This window comes from Pimephales promelas, chromosome 2 (assembly GCF_988280905.1).
Source record: "Pimephales promelas chromosome 2, fPimPro1.hap1.1, whole genome shotgun sequence".
Classification (NCBI taxonomy): Eukaryota; Metazoa; Chordata; class Actinopteri; order Cypriniformes; family Leuciscidae; genus Pimephales; species Pimephales promelas.
In genome coordinates, this window is record NC_142770.1 from 46,906,492 (window position 1) to 46,921,421 (window position 14,930).

Here is a 14,930-nt window from a genome sequence, read left to right on the forward strand (position 1 = left end):
TCAGACAATTCACTTAGTGTCACTACTCACAGCAGTGAGGAGGAAGATGCATATTTCACGTGTTCTTTGCCATGTCAGCCTTGTTTTTTTTTTTTTTGCACAAAAAGAGTGGCAAGAACTAAGGCAGGACCAGAAAGGCAGACTTTTTCAAGGACTTCAGTGGACTAATGTCATTGCCAAGGGCCTAAAGTCGGTTCATCCCTACTGCAGCTTTGGTTTTAAGAGACACAGTGTGAAAACCCTGCAGTCCCAGACACTGGCACCAGTTTTTACATGTGTGGGATACTGTCTTTTCAAAGATTGTCCAGTGATTGTGCATGTGAAAGTTGAGAATGAAAACACCCTTAAAGCCTTAGTGGTTTTCTCTGGAGGTGATGTCAAACATAACACCAAGGAACTGCAAAAAAGACCAGTGCGTGCAGGTGCACGGCAGTCAACAGCAGAAGTCCTTGCAACAAAGTTACCCCGAAGTCTGTATTTAGAGTCAATGCACAAAATTCCACCAATGGTAATTGATTCAGGTTGCAGGGATGATGCTCCAACGAAAGAAGTACTTAAGAACATTGGGTGGAGTGAAAGAAAAAAACCCCGACGTAATTCAGATGAGCTCACGAGCTTAAAAATGATGATTGAAGAACAGCGTGGCACAGACACTGATGTGTTACAGAGGGTGCTAATGCAACCAAAGGGAATGCTGTGGTCAAAGAAGACCCTCTCTGTGTTTTACAAAAGATGCAAGGAGGACATAGTTTACCTGGATGCCACAGGGAGTATTATTCCTAAACAAAGGGCAGATGGTCCCCCCCACTACGTATATGAGCTGGTGGTGAGAAATCCATCCAAGGGTGCATCACCTTTACCTGTGGCCACCTATGTCACATGTGACCACACAACCTCTTCGGTGAACTACTTCCTGCAGGCTTTTCAGACGGATCTTGTCAGGATGTACGGAAATGGGGCAAATAAAAGGCCGGCTATGATCATGTGTGATGGCTCCCTTGTGCTCATGCAGTCCATTTCAATTGCATTCTGCAGAACCGGTCTGGAGGACCTGCTGCAAAAATATTATCTTCTAATCAGTGGGCAATATCCTGCAGACACATTTGACATCCCCATTCTTCATAGATGTCTAAGCCACATAATGAAGAATGCCAAGGATCTTTGCAAGAAACAGTAAATATATATTTTTTTATTATGATTACTTTACATTCAGTTTGAAATTAAATGTATAATTACAACAATCTTTGTTTTTGATTGCTTTCTTTTTAGAAATCCCCAAGCTTGCAATGCATGTATTTGGGCTTCTTGCATGTTGTACAACACTGAGAGAGATGGATGAGGTGCTTTCTAGTTCATCAGTCCTCTTTTGCTCTCCCTGCAGTGGACCAAATGTTGCAAAGCACTACAGACATCTGCAGTTGCTTTTGCAGCAAAGGCGGACATTTGATCTGGACGAGAAAAATATAATTGCTGAAGACTACAAGGTATTAAATGTTAATATTAGGGGAAAAAAATCAGTACATGGCCTCACATTTGTAATGCATTTAGTATACTGTATAATAAAAACCAACCAGACCAGATCTGATGAACTAAACGCAACACATGTGCATCAGGACATTCTGTATGCAGACGTCCATAGGGGTCCTAGTCAGATGGTCAAATTTTGAACCTGTTTTGCACGTCCACAGGACGTACAAAAGTGGTTCTGAACTGACGGACGTTATACGGAGATGATCTGAACGTCAATCTGACAACGCGTGTTTGCTGGGTAGCTTTTTTTTATGTTAATACACTGTTCAATCCCAGCTAACTGTGGACAATAATAAATGAACTGTTAATCTGCTGATTTCCACAAAGTGTATACACACTATGCTTTTCAACATTGTTTTTTTGTCTGTGCGATCCCAATATACCCAAAATATCTAAATTGGCTCACCAGTAGCATTAGTTTGGGGTGGGACTACCTGTTATATTTGACAATGTCATGGAAATTTTTTTGCAATTAGTTTGGTGCCATTGGAGTTGAAGAAATTACATGCTTCATATTTAACCTTTTTCTCCACAGTAGCTTCACAAATAAACAGAGCTGAAATATTGATGGGACACCTAATAAAAGTGAAATGATGCGGCCCATGAAAATAGACCTATAGATTCTGTTGAAGTTCATTTATTTAACTTCCGTCATCTGTTTCATCTAGAAGATCAATTGATGGCAGAAGGTAGATGATCTTGTCTTTGAAAAGTCTGCACAACACTGCACCATCAAGTGTTCTACCTTCCTCCAACACTGTTTAACCAACCTGGTGTAGGTGGCCATCATTATTGTGAGTCTATGGAAATATCACATGATTATTTATAATTTTATAAATACTTTTCAACATTATTTCCAAATAATCAAACATCAACTTGATACACCAATACATTTTGTTCAGTGTTCAGTTCAATAATTTTATCAAAACCTAGTTAAGTGATTTGATGAAGTGCTGATTTGGATGTTATCTTACTCTGTGCCACTCTTCAGTTTTGACCTGAATATGGTTCTCAGGTGTTCCAGGATCTCATGTGCAGCCCACTCCTTCCGAAACTGCACGGCAGACACTATATGACCTTGCTCTGCCAATGGACCTCGGAACTGTACAGTCTCTTGGAGATGAAAGAAGGCAAACATCTCGAAGGAAGGGGACTTCAGCCATCCTTTTTCTTTTCCCATGCCTTAATTAATAGAAATCATATGTTATTAGTCAACATAATAAATATGGTATTAAACATAAACGCTAACGGCTTGACGCTTACTTTTTTTCCCAGGGAGCACCAATGCTCATCAGTTAAAAGAATTAGGAGTGCTTAGTTACTTTCAGGGCACAATGGAAAATGAGCAAGTAATGTGTTTTTAATAAAGGATAACACAATGATAAATGTACAAGCAAAACCATTTAACTTCTTTGAATTCAAGTCTGACAAATGGTTATATATACAGTATATATATATATATATATAGCCTATAGCATATACATACATATATATATATATATATATATATATATAAATATATATATATACATATATATATATATATGGATGAAGAGTTGCAAGATGCAAGCCTCTAAGTGCCATTTGAAATTTTCTTCTCGAATGATCATATAGGCTATGGTAAATATTTGTGATCTAATGGTACATTTAATGTAATTTTACTGTAAAATATCATTAGATTTAGTTGTTGAAAGTGAAAAAGAACCACTCATTGTATTGAAACAACGTAAATTGACATTCCCACAATCCCCTGCGTGACACGCCACATTTGATTATTCTTTGTTGAAATAACTATGGTTCTTCATAGTTTTCTTAGTTTTTTTGTAATCACTTATGTACATTAGGGTTTTATGTTACATGCAATGTTGTTAAATTAGTGTTTATTGCATTTTTTAAATGTCATGTGTGTGTTACCTGATGGTGTTTAATGTTTGAGCAAATGAGACTGCGCAGCTCGTTTTCATGTGATGAGCCTCATTAATTCATGTGACTCATCTCTATTGTGAGTGATCGTTATGAATGTATTAATAACAACACATATGTATCACGGCTTAGGTGATATTAACTGTAATACTTATGGTAAATAATACGTATTAAAATAAAATCTGTGAAATTATATCTAGTCATTCCTTCCCGTGATAGGGCATCCCAGACAGAAGCAACAATAGTTTACTTTAAATAAAATAAAATAGTTCGGGTAACCAAATGATAACCGGGTGGAAAATGAGCTTAAAATGGAAACACAAAGTGACTTCTATAAACAAGCTCAAGTAAAGGACTAGATGTTACAATCCCGGAATCCACATATCCCACGATGGATAAACTATAAGGGACTCTTATATTGAAATGTCTATGCTTTATTTTAGATTTGCAGGCTGACGCTCAAATCGATCAAACCGAGAAACTGCAACTTATTAAGGAGCTTTTATCACTTTCCAAAAGTTGTCGCCTTTAGTGGCGTTTTGCGTCTGCTTATACTGAAATGAATATGAATACCTACTTACCTTTTGTTTTTGACTTGAAGTTAAATAGTCACATTCTTCATAGTATCGTTTGCAGGGAAGATTCCATCGCATGATCCTTTGGCGTTTTAATTTATTTTATTGATATGGAATGGAAATACTGTGAAAAAAAAAAACTGACATCACCCGGGGGAGTCTGTCCTGACCGGTCCTGACCTGCTGTAATACGTTTTCTAGTTAAGCACCGGAGATCTGACAACACATTATAGAGTGCCAAAGTGATGGAGTCAATTTTGTAGGACAACCCGGAAGCTAGCGGCGCATGGGTTCCCCGATTCGAAAAGCTATGCATTTTCCCCTTTTGGAAAATCGCAAAAAACAAGATCTGTGTTTAACAAAGAGTTGTGACCCTTACACCTTTTGTCTATCAAGATAATCTTTACAAGTTAATCCAAAACTCATACATTTTGAAGCCTGTATAAAGTTTAAAAAAAAAAAAAACAGACACAATAAAGTTTAAAAAACCACAAGCAGGTAATAACTGGTCTGTTTTATGTCATAGATCAAAACGTGAAAATATTTTGAGGCTTTGTTAACCACATGTAGCGGATTTCACTCAGCACCACAAATGAATCACCAACACCAGGCTCTTCAGGGGGATTCTGCAGTTTTAAAGACAGGACAGGAGTTAACATCACACTCTCACACTGTTCTGTAGTCTCTGGTCTCTGTCTCGCTCAAATCCAAAGCTGTTCTGAACTTTAATCATCAATAAACATTTCTACAATGTCTCTTTTCTTTCATCTCTTTTCACAACATGCATTACAAATTACATACAACACATATTAAACACCCAGTCAAATAATTGATATAATAAATGTATATATAATAAAATACTCTTATTTATATGTATATATATATATATTTATATATTACTTAATACTTTGCAAATATATGAAAATAGGTCTCAATCCAACATCACAGTAACATCCGATCGTATAGTGGTAATTATTTGTTACAATATGTCATACCTGCAATTTTATTAAAGACAGGACAGGAGTTAACATCACACTCTCACACTGTTCTGTAGTCTCTGGTCTCTGTGAGAAGTGCGAAAAGATAGAAAATAAAACCCTGCCCCCATTAACACCATAACTGCATCTGCCATCACTAGATCAATGACACAATTAACTACAAATACACATTTTTTCGACGAATAAAGACGATATACATTGATATGGATAACTGCATGATATTATAGAATCATAATCCACCCTTTTTAACTATATTTTAAGATTTATACAACTATAGAAACCCACCGTTCAAAATAGCACGCGGGCGGCAATTTGAAACAACGCAATAAGGCCTCATTAACACAAAACTTGAATTATACACCAAAATAACGACATCCAAACATATTACATGACCTATCTAAGCAATTAAACATGTCATCCACTGGTATTGATCAAAATATCAACTTAATGTATTATATATTGACACTTTACTTCGGAGCTCATTTACACCTACCTGTCTCGCTCAAATCCAAAGCTGTTCTGAACTTTGAGCGAGACGCGATTGGAAGACACAAGTGGAAATGACGTCACTTAGCTACTAAACTCGTTACATTATTTTAAAACAAAAAAAACTAATTTATTTTCCATATTCTATACAGAAAATGAACAACAATATATACAAAGAAACAAAAATATATACAACAGAAATAAATTAAAAGTTTGCTGGAACGATCACAAAATTCAAACACTACACACAGAGCTTATTTCAGGCGATTTAGCAAAAACCCTTTCAAAAATCCCATAGACTTTAGAGCGAGGGAACCAGGAGTGCTAAAATGCTAACTCACTCCCGCGTTTTGGCCTAGAGAGTGACGTGATAACTACAGCACTTTATAGTATAGACCAAGTCACAGTATAGGTAACGTAGGTATCACCATATCTATGGGTATCACAAGTTTAAATTTTGCACATATAATTTAAACAGATAAATTCTAATTAACGTAACGTTACCTATTCCATGGCATATTAACAGACCCGCTTCTTGCTGATCCACAAAAATTGCGGGAAAAATCAAACGCCGGCCTGGATGAAGTAGAATTAAAAATTCTCTGCACCTCCGAAGGCTCCGATGATCTTTGGTTTTGAGTAATGTTACCAAGAGCCTTGTCAATATTCTCAAGTACTGATGGACTTGAGAGAATATTATTTATTATTGTCCTAGCTGTGTCAGACATCACGTCTCACATTTACACAACTGCCGTTATGAATGAAGTTCACTAGCTCGCTCTCAGTCTCGGACCCATCGGTCTCTCTCGCGCAGTGCGTGCGATGATCTGCGATCATATTTAAAAATAATAGCAATAATAATTCTAACAGAAGATAATATATCTTGTCTATCTTAATACTGATTATAAATAAAATGTATATAAAAATATAAATACATTAAAAATAATATAATTTTGTCGAGGATGAAGTTTCTCTGAGTCATTTAGAGTAAAGAATAAACAATTCAGTGCTGCAAATTATAGAAAAATATTCCCCTTGTAGTGGTACTTGAGGAAGACAAGTGTTTTTGTATTCTGTCTATCTGATTCAAATCAAAGTCTGCATAGTTTCTCTTCTCTTGGTATCCAGGATTTTATGCCGTCCTTTCTCCATTTGTCAGTCATGGTCAATCGATATTTTGAAAGTCTCTCTTTTAATTGTGTAATTGATCAGTAATTTCCCAATATATAGGGACGAGTAACACTAGAGTTTGGTTTATTGAATAATGAGATATAGTTAATAAATATGAAATAGTGTGTGATTTCAGAAAGGCTTGACACCTAATTGAAAACAGCATTATGTTAACATTATGTTAAAAGAGAGAAAGTAGCAAGGCAAGGCAAGTTTATTTATATAGCACATTTCATACACAATGGTAATTCAAAGGGCTTTTTACATAGAAGAAATTAAAATAATAAAAAAAAATCAGAATAAAGCAACATGACATCATGACTTTTGCGTAAACATATACGGCACTTTCGAGTCAGGTGGCGTGTCATCTCCACGCATTTTGTGCTATCCGCGTGTATGCGTGTATGTCTACGCCATTAACGTCCGCGTCATTCCGCGTGTCTGTACACGCAGTCAAATCTCCAGTCATAAATGCCATTAACCCCAGTGACGGTTAAGTTTAGGGATGGGGTTGAGGTAAGTCATATCTTTTTTTTACCTATGATGGTAAGGGAACAGTCATAAATGCCATTAACCCCAGTGACGGTTAAGTTTAGGGACGGGGTTGAGGTAAGTCATATATTTATATAACGTTAAGTCAACGGCGTTCATAAACACGCTGAAAGGCGATTATGCGTTTTGATAGCACGCCAAAAATGGAAATACGAATTGGCGTGGCATACACACGCTACTTCATGAGATCAGTCTGGAATAAAGATAGTTTAGAACAATAAAAAAATTAAGTAAATAATGAAAACAGTTTAGAATAAAAAATAAAACCAAGTACAGCAAAAGCAAGCTACATCCTGCTAATTCAGTGGCAATAATTTAATTTAATTGTTGTCCATTGATCGAACTTCCGTGACTCTTATTACTTGCTCGGACAGTCGGACGGTTGAACACACTCGAGGTGTTTCTCAATGTCAAGGATACTTCCTTGGCAGGACGGGTCCTTCCAAGTCATTTCCTTCAGAGGCTAGGCAAGGGTCCTCTTTAGCATTCGGAGAACATGTAAATGGAACAGGCTAGCAAGTGCACGTCATTGCGTCATTACATCAGTGAAAGGTCAAGTATGTATTACATGTGAAACTCTCCCGAATAATTTTGCACTGGCTTGACTTAATGATGCATAAACGGTATTGAACGATTTTGAGAGTAAGATTACCTGTGTGAACTTGAACAACAATTACACAGATGGCACGTTCAGTCTTGCCAACGTTGGCAATTGGAGGGCACCAGCGGCAAAGTATCGGGAGGGGATTTCCCCCTGCACACCAAAAAAGCCTCGGTGGGATGAATGTACAGCCACTCCAATTCATGCACAACTCCGGAGATCGGTGGAGGAACGATCTTCGATTTATAATACGGATCCAAATAATTAGTAAGTAATAGCTCTTAGTAGATACTTAATAGATACTTCTGTCACCGAGGTGACAAAAAGGCAGGCGGAACCTTTTATTATGGCCGGGTTTCTATGGGGAGGGATTTCTGGTGTGGGACCCGGAAGACTCTAGCGCTGGAAAACTCCGAGCGGAGACGGAGAATGATTAGTTAATTCAAAACAGGTGCGGGGCAGGACTATCGCGATCGCGATTGGGACACGTTGTCAGTTGGGAAGGATAAAAGGGCATTTCATCTTCAACAAAAGAGGGGAGAGCAGAGGAGGACTGACAGCAGGAAGAGGAGGAGAGGATGGACAACACAGGATGAAAGGATGAAAGGAGGAAAGGAGGAGGGAGAGGAAGGAGAGGAAGGAGAAGGAGAAGAGGAGAACCGTGGTGGATAAGAGATAAGTGCTGTTGATGTTTGGACTGTGATACGAGAAATCTGTTTGGAGGATGTGATGAGACTTCATGAGGTGTAAATCTGTCTTTTTGGAGGAAGTTTGAATGTCCCACGCTTTATTGAAAGAAGTCCAAGAGATTGTAGTGCTGTGCAGTGGACCAGATCCCCTGTCTACGCCCTAGTTTGTGAGTGACAAGACTTTGCAGTGTTGTTCATTAAATCACGTGTGCCGATTTGTGTGAATTACAGTTAAACACGAGTGGAAGTGTAATGCAGTGACATCGGGGAAACGGTTCTGGCTGTGGATATATCGCCCGCATCTCGTTGGATGGAGGAAGTCATCTAGTGGTGAAATTCTTCTTTTCTCCTCTTTAATCTCTACGTAGGATTGTGAAGTCCAGTCTGCTGTTGGATTGCCAGCTTGACTCTCTGCCTGCATGAGTCAGCTTCGTTGTTGAATCCTCACTCCTCCCCGTCTATCTGCACTCTGTGAGTAGCGCCAGTTATGCTGTTGAACCCTCATCTTTATCTCTCTGTCTGCCTGAGCCCTGTGAAGAGAGCCAGCTTCGCTGTTGAATCCTTACTCCTCCATGTTCAGTTGGATCCTGTGAGTAGAACCAGTTACACTGTTGAATTCTCACATGTACTCTCTGTCTGCCTGAGCCCCGTGAAGAGAGCCAGCTTCGCTGTTGGATCCTTACTCCTCCCTGTTGAGCTAGATCCTGAGACTAGAACCAGTTATACTGTTGAATCCTCACCTGTCTTCTGTCGTCCTGGGTCCTGAGAAGAGGGCCAGCTTTGCTGTGAATCTGAGAGAACCAGTTATGCTGTTGAATCCTCACCTGTCTTCTGTCGGCCTGGGTCCTGAGAAGAGGGCCAGCTATACGGCTGAAACTTCACCTTCCTTCAGCTGGCTGGAGGCCGTTTTAACTTAATTTATTCAATAAAGACTCTGTGATTTTCTCTAACTGACTTGGCCTCTGTGTCCTCTGTGGTGTTGGCTCCTCGCGGTGGCACGTGTGTCGGGGGGGTTGGGACGGCCGGTCATCCGGCCTCTCCGGCCTCCCCGGTGACACTTCTGTGGGAATTACTAATTATTTGGATCCGTATTATAAAGTGAAGATCATTGGAACTAACTAGTAATGACTCAAGTGTTACTACATGATCTAGTCATGATTTGTGCAAACGTTTGAGATTTTTGGTGAACTTTAGTAACTTTTAGAAAATGTCTTTGGTAACACTTGAGTAATTACTAGTTAGTTCCAATGATCTTCACTTTATAATACGAATCCAAATAATTAGTAATTCCCACAGAAGTATCTAGTAACACTTTCATCTGTGAGCTATTACTTACTAATTCGTTAATAAGAATTTCTTTTAGTTAATATTAGTTACTAGATTGTTAATAAACTTTTTCAGTAGTTCTCTGGGAAGTATTAAAAAAATAGTAGTTATTGATTATTTAATAGTGAACTACCACTTTCGTCTGTGCGCTATTACTTACTAGTTCGTTAATCAGAGTTTCTTGTTAGTTAATAATAGTTACTAGATTGTTAATATTGTGTTACTCATTAGTTCTTGTGTAGTTATTCATTAACGAAGGAACCGTATTCTAAAGTGTTACCGTTAAAATGTGTGTTATCAGACTATAATTGGATGTTAAAAAGACTTTAGTGAACGTTAAAGTTCACCAGAAGTCTGAAAAGTCCCCGAATGTTTGCTGAACGTCCCGCGAACGTCCCCCACGACGTCATGTGAACGTTTAAAGAACCCTACACGAAGACGTTCAGGGGCAACACATTCTCACCCCAAGGCGTCACCTTTGACCATGCTTCAATATTTGACGTTTTAGGCGCCCTTTAGCGTCACTTACATGATGCGATCCTACGGCGTCATCTAACTGACGCTAAAGGAAAGCGTCAGTTAGAGGACGCGGTTAGGTTTAGAGGTGTTTCTCAATGTCAAAGATACTTCCTTGGCAGGACGGGTCCTTCCAAGTCATTTCCTTCAGAGGCTAGGCAAGGGTCCTCTTTAGCATTCGGAGAACACGTAAATGGAACAGGCTAGCAAGTGCACGTCATTGCGTCATTACATCAGTGAAAGGTCCGCTTCGGCGCTGCAAAAATCATAGTGCTGGTGTACTGCACTGTTTGTTGACAGTCCTTATTTTGTCTTGTCAGTCCTCATAGAAATAAATAAATAAATAAATAAATAAATAAGTATAAGGGATAATGTATAACCAGGCGGTTATAGTGAATACAACCCCGCAAACTCTAAAGCAGAGGGGTCTTGATTGAATCAGCCTGAAGGGGTTGTACCTACCAAACGGCTACCTACCAAATAAATCAATAATTTGACACAAAATATTTATTTAAAAAGGAGTTTATTCTTTCAAAAACGATTATATTACCGGAGTGAACAGAACTAGCACTACGTCCATAGCAACATGATCTAGCTGTTAAAACACATGCAATGGTAAAATACTGTATGTGACCAACAAAAAAGGCTATAACGTTATATGAAGTAAAAATTAAAAAGTTAATCACCAGTAAAAGGGAACAGCTTTAAATCCCCCCAGCAAATTTGAGCCGATATGTTAAATAGTTTAACAAACATTAAATAAATGGCTAAACTGAAATTGCTTACATTTGAAAGCATATTGCCGTTATCACTGCGACTCCGCTAACGGTCGACATTTTTTAATTTTTTGAACAAGATAGCAAAGCTGCGCATAGGATTGTGGGTGATTTAAGAGCGCGAAGGCTACACATATGCATCCTTTCCTGTGTATGGGATATTTTCCGAACGAAGGACTCAGTCCTTGGTTGAAATTCTGAGGATCCTCGACATTGGAACAGTCCTTCGACGGACGTCGATAACGTAGCATCCTCGAAATTCCGGCTTCCGAGGATCCTTCCTTGACATTGAGAAACGCCTTCGGTCTCTCTCGCGCGCACTGAGACACTCGGTCTCTCTCTCGCGCAGTTCGCTTCGCTCTTGTCCAGTCCGGCGCCTCATAGAGTCTATGCTGTCAGTACTGGAAAGAGAAATGATTAGTTCATCTCTCGAGTTCGGGTTCGGTCGGGTCCGAGTCTTTCGTTCTTCCTGTCAGTCCCATAGAGTCTATGCTGTCAGTACCGGAAAGAGGAATGATTAGTTCATCTCTCGAGTTCGGGTTCGGTCGGGTCCGAGTCTTTCGTTCTTCCTGTCAGTCCCATAGAGTCTATGCTGTCAGTACCGGAAAGAGAAATGATTAGTTCATCTCTCGAGTTCGGGTTCGGTCGGGTCCGAGTCTTTCGTTCTTCCTGTCAGTCCCATAGAGTCTATGCTGTCAGTACCGGAAAGAGGAATGATTAGTTCATCTCTCGAGTTCGGGTTCGGTCGGGTCCGAGTCTTTCGTTCTTCCTGTCAGTCCCATAGAGTCTATGCTGTCAGTACCGGAAAGAGGAATGATTAGTTCATCTCTCGAGTTCGGGTTCGGTCGGGTCCGAGTCTTTCGTTCTTCCTGTCAGTCCCATAGAGTCTATGCTGTCAGTACCGGAAAGAGGAATGATTAGTTCATCTCTCGAGTTCGGGTTCGGTCGGGTCCGAGTCTTTCGTTCTTCCTGTCCGTCCCATAGAGACTATGCTGTCAGTACCGGAAAGAGGAATGATTAGTTCATTTGAGTCTTCGGGTTTGAGTCCTTCGTTCTTTAGTCACGTGAATTGTCACCGTATTGAATAGCCTAATTCACAAACTTTTTACAGACAAGCACGTAGATGATGTATAATATAATAGTAGTTAATGAATGTACAATATATAATAAAACACACCACAGATGCATAATATAGAAAAGAGATGGACAGGGACAATAATAAGGAATAAGGAATAATGGAACCTTTGTTTATAATGTTTATTGAACATATTTTGTATTTTAATGCCTATATAACACAATATACATTCAGACGCAGTCAATAATACGAAAATATATAAATACGAGAACATATAACAGTCACACTGTAAAACATTTGGAGTAGGATTTACTTGAAAAAAACTTGCTAAACTATCTCACTCAGAAAATGCTAGTAAATTTACAAAGATTTGCCAAGTAAAAACCTAAACATATTTATCAGTAGTTTTAATTAGAAATCTTTAAGTTAAATTTACTTGGAATATGGAATTAAGTAAACTTTACAAAAAATAAGTAATTTTAAAGGTGCCCGCTGGCATTTAAAATCAAATCATACACCATATTCCATACCAGATGGGGGCAGTATACCTCCAGAAATACCTCCACGGCCGCACACACTCTCATGTCTTCAAACAACACGGGCGAGCGCTGAGTTGCTCTGTCTCCCTCGCGCATATTAATCAAATCAATTGACACGATAGTAAAAAGTTGGAAGACCGCAGTTTCACGAGGAGCATTTGGAGATTTTCAGAGATTAGAGACTTAATGAACAACATCTCAATACTAAATTATAAAGGCCGTCTCATAGACAAGTCGGTGCATTTCGACGATATGGGAAAATTAAAGCCCAGGCTATTATTTCTAGTTTTATGATATTCGTTTTGTTCATATTACGTTTTTATCATGAGTTTTAATTAATTTGTGTCATGATGTGGTTTTGTGTCTTTGTCTTTGTATTATTAGTGGTTCCCTGTCTATTGAGTTTTCCAGGTGTTTCCTATTGTCCACGCCCCCTTGTTACCTTGTTAAGTTTGCTTGTCTGATTATTTAAGCCCTGTGTCTCTGTCTTAGTTTGTGAGTTGTTGAACGTGTGAGGTCGATGTTAGTCGCTCCTGTGTCTGAGTCCTGTTTCTGAGTCTTTGTTAAAATATGTAGTTTGTCTAAATAAAGCCTATACACTGCGTTTGGATCCAGCCTCCTTCCCGTGTTTCTGCCACACCACGGTACCGGCATCACAATTTGACAGACAGCATTCCCTGATGTGGACCAAGCTAGCGTCTTTCAGAGCTGCCAACTCTCACAACACTTTTCACACACTCTCACGCCACACATCAATATTGTCATGCACAGAAAAGGACACGGAGACCGATGTCAGCTCTCAGATTCTGTTCATTTTATTACGCAATTCAAACAATAAATACAGTTTTGGCGCTTTACACGATAGATCCCTAACGCACGTGAACCGATCATCTCTACTAGCTAATGGTAAAAGAACACGAACACTGTTGAAAGATACAGTATGCTACAACTTACCAAAATGTCTTCCTCATGCATAATATCGACCAATCATTTATTTAACTCTTCCCTGAACTGAAATGTAGTAGTGGGCTGTATTTCCACACGACTGACATCAGGTTCAAGGACACACAAGCCGCCGACTTACTCGTCTATTGCAGTTTGGCTGGTGGTGATGTTGCCCGTCCGCATACCGCCTCCCATGGCCGAAACTGGTATTACGACACCTGCCGGGCCGGGGCTAGTAATTTAGCATGCTAATTCAGGTTAATATCTCGGCAGCACTATAACTTGTCATTTTTTAATGACATCAACCTTATTTCTTCTCATTCTTTTGATGCGTGTAGCTCATTTTTGGGATATTTTAACCTCAATATTTACAGATGGCACCTTTAATGGAACTGACAGGAAGAACGAAAGACTCGGACCCGACCGAACCCGAACTCGAGACTCGAGAGATGAACTAATCTTTAATCTTTCCGGTCCTGCTATATCGCACGGCACGGCCCAGCAGACAGCACAGATCAGAGTCAGACACTGATGAGTCAACAACTAACGACACGAGAGGAGGAGAACAAACCTGATAAATATGAAGTTGCAAAAGAATGAATGTCTCGGATCAGGAGGTGAGGTGAACTAACAGAATCAGACGGCAATAGACGAATCCGACGAGCGTTCTGTGTAGGCTGCCATCTTGTGGCGACGCCATTACTGAGCTGTTACACAGGCATGTAGACATATGCACCGGTATGTAAACAAACCTCGGAGATAACGCGAACTCACCCTCGATGACAGCTACAGCCAGGCAGAATGACTTGTTGGTTTGATCTGTGACTGCAGTGGCCTCCAGTCACAGATGAAGGTACAAACGATCTTACAGATTAACGTTATTTATGCAAATAGCTTGGCAAGCTAGCTAGGCTAACGTTTGCTAACGAGGAAACTATAAAAAGATCTGTCCATTTGGCAACAATAAATAAATAAATGAATGAAATCAAATAAACAAATTCATGTTTTTCATTTGTGTCCATTATTTATCTCATTTTCACATTGCAACAGGCAAGGGTAAGGTAACGTTACAGCTAGAAAGTATACATAATATCGACCAATTAGTGTTTTTAAACCATGGAAAGAGGTCAATATAACAGCAGGAAAACAATTATGTCACATAACGTTACATTTAGCTCAGGAAAGCCATTTAATGACCATGTTAATTGAATAGAAAAAATAGCAAGAGA

At 39.2% G+C, this 14,930-nt stretch overlaps 1 long non-coding RNA gene across 1 annotated transcript; it reads right to left on the bottom strand.

Moving 5' to 3' along the window:
• Window positions 1-1,173: 1,173 nt before the first annotated feature.
• LOC148997645 (uncharacterized) lies at window positions 1,174-4,183 on the bottom strand. The gene is made up of 3 exons (XR_016147512.1): window positions 4,035-4,183; window positions 2,505-2,712; window positions 1,174-2,330 (listed from the first exon to the last, which is right to left on the bottom strand). It is a non-coding gene; the product is annotated as an uncharacterized LOC148997645 (long non-coding RNA).
• Between the last annotated feature and the right edge of the window lie 10,747 nt (window positions 4,184-14,930).